Source organism: Montipora foliosa, chromosome 9, assembly GCF_036669935.1.
Source record: "Montipora foliosa isolate CH-2021 chromosome 9, ASM3666993v2, whole genome shotgun sequence".
Taxonomy (NCBI): Eukaryota; Metazoa; Cnidaria; class Anthozoa; order Scleractinia; family Acroporidae; genus Montipora; species Montipora foliosa.
In genome coordinates, this window is record NC_090877.1 from 17,154,156 (window position 1) to 17,157,105 (window position 2,950).

Consider the following 2,950-nt stretch of genomic DNA (forward strand, 5'->3'; position numbering starts at 1 on the left):
ATTGCCAGTTATGGCTTTTGCTGTGAACAGTTGTCTTTTATCCTGTAAAGCTTTCGCAGCGATTGCCACCAGGTTGTGTAAGATTTAAATGTGGGTTTGGACTTAAAAAAGGACTTTTGCTGGAATTGTCTTTACAGGTTTAGCAAACCTTTTGCGGTGATTGCCAGTTATGGCTTTTGCTGTGAACAGTTGTCTTTTATCTTTTGAAGCCTCCAAGCTGGCGAGAAATAATTATGTAGTTATAATAATGTAATAATCTACGGTTGTACTTTTAGATATGAAAAGTCATAACAAAGGCTACATGGATCCCCATCTGAATATGAAGAGGAGTCGGTATGCAGAAAAGGAAAGAGACAGGTATCCCGGCGATTTACCGTTTTTTTTTTTTCTATAGGCTGTGCTTTCCCGGGAAATGATATCTCATGACAGCACACCATAAATATTTTTCATCGTAAAGGATTCGTAGACCATGACTTCCCGGCATTTGATTTCTGCTGCACCGCATACATGTAACTATTCTTCATCATTATCTGTTGATTTTGTTTTCCTAACATGTGATATCTTCAGCTGCTCATAATTGTTTTTTCTCGCTAGGAAAGACTCTGCCTTCTCGCAATTAGGTTCCGTCTGCATCGCAGAACTGTTATTCACCGTCAAGGATAGATTGTGCCCTCTTGTCATTTCGTTTGGTCAGCATTGCAAAACTGTTCATTATCGTCAATGATAGACTTTGCCTTCCCGGCATTTGATTTCTTCTGCACCGCGTAATTGATTTTCATCATCAACTAAAGACTGTGCCTTTTCCCTATTTGATTTCTTCTGCACCACATAATACTTCATCTTCAAGGAAAGACTGTGACTTCTTGGCATTTGAGTCCGTAAGCACCGCATAGTTGTTCTCAGTTCATCATGAACGATAGACTGAGTCTTTCTGGCATTTGTTTCCATCTGCACCACTTACTGTTCTTCATCACGAAGGAAAGACGTTCCGTGCTTTTTCGGTATGATTTCCCATGGACCAAATTTTATTTATATGTATTATAATTAATAGACTTTGCATTCCTGGCGTGGAGTTTCTAGAGCTACTGAGAGCGTGTGTCTTCGAGGCATCTGATTGGCGCTGGATAGACAATGCTTTTGTTCCATTTCATTTCTGTAACGGCTTAAATAATATCATTGTTTTGGATACTACAATGCGCCTTGCGGTCACTTGATTTTGTCTGTACTGGATAGTGAGTTGTGCACAATGTTCATCGAAATTTCGTTGCTTTCTAGTGATAGCAGAACGCGTATTTTTAGATAAATTTAGAATTTTGAGCTTTTGGAGGGGAGGGGGGGTGGGGGCAGAAGAAGAGTAAGTAAGCGTTAAACGTTTGGCGAATGCGCTCTCTAGACATTCTCTTAATGAATCCAATCTCGTTACCAGTGTTTGGAACCCTGGAAACGTGGTTGTTAGTGGGTCCTGGTGTTAGTCTTAAGTTTGCGTTCAAATCAAGTAAACGAATTCTAAGTTTATTTTTCCGGTCTCACAACTTTGCTCTCATTTGGAGTGAAGTAAAGACGATTTATATTTTCCACAGACCAGTAAGAGAGTAGAAATGGCATTTTTATCCCGCGTTAATCTGCACCGAAGTCATAAGTAAAGAAAATGGCTAAAACACCACCAAGCTTTCGTTGAGTTATTTTTTTTGTATCACCTGGATAAAATGGCTCAATTTATTTTCCTGGCTGACTAAATGTTGGTTATTTTTTGGCTGGCAAAAAAGGGGAGAAAGAGACATTCCTGGCTGGGGAAATGCCTTTTTGGTAAATATCCTGGCTGGGAAAAGCTCTTAAAGTAAAGATCCTGGCTGGAAATTGTATTTCCTTTTAGATGAGTTACGCACACCAAAAACAATAAACAAGTAACGTTGTTCTACATGTCTATGAGCCCCTGCTTGGCGTTATCAGTAGTATATGGGGTAATCACGACACGAAATCTGCTCTCGTTCGCTCAAAAGTTACATCATCCGAATATCTGAGAGTTGACTGTAATTATTTTTATAAACTATATTTACGTTTAAAGCAGGAGGCCTATAAAATGAGAACATAAATTGCAAACAAAAAAGAGAATAAGATTATTGGGGAAAAAAAGAAAAACAAAAAGAAAGAAATCGGATGTAAGGAGGACTCGAACCTTCCACCACAGATTACCTACCCCATCCAACTATCCAACCTACCCACATTCTACGCTTTAGACTTTGCATCCGTGCGCCAACCATACCGAATATGCAAACTTGTTGAATTTTTAAGAACTGCATTTGCGCTCCCTTAAATTTGTTGGTGATATTTACCTGATCTATCTTCTGATTTCCACGCTGAAAAATAGAGCATGATTTACGTTCATAGCCTGCGAGCAGGCTCACTTGTAAACGCGAGCCGGCGAAGCCGGCGAGAAGGATGGGGCGAGGAAAAATCACTTTTCCTCGCCCCATTCTTCTCGCCGGCTTCGCCGGCTCGCGTTTACAAGTGAGCCTGCTCGCAGGCTATATTACGTTCACAAAAGTGTTGATCGGCACGATTTGCGGGCTATCAGCAACGAATTTTGTCGATTTTTCACGATTTTGTCGTCTGGCCAGAAAGGTGACAGAACAGATTGACACTTTTTTCCATTGCTTGTTAACCGTGCTTAACCGTTGAAAAGCGTCTCAAAGCAGACGTTAATCGTATAAAAAGTCTCGTGAATCGTGCCTCAAACGTTTTAATGTCATGTAAAACCATTCAAGTGCTCTACAAAGCTTTAAAAGCGCTACTTTAATGCTTGAGTCTTTTTCTATTGCTTCGTTTAATCTCGGCGATGCGACCCTACATAGACCCTATAGTTTTATCGATTAACTCCCCAGAAATGCTTTCAGAGTAAGACCAGTAAGTGGGCTTGAGAACTCTAACTCTTATTTTTGTTTCCTCGGGT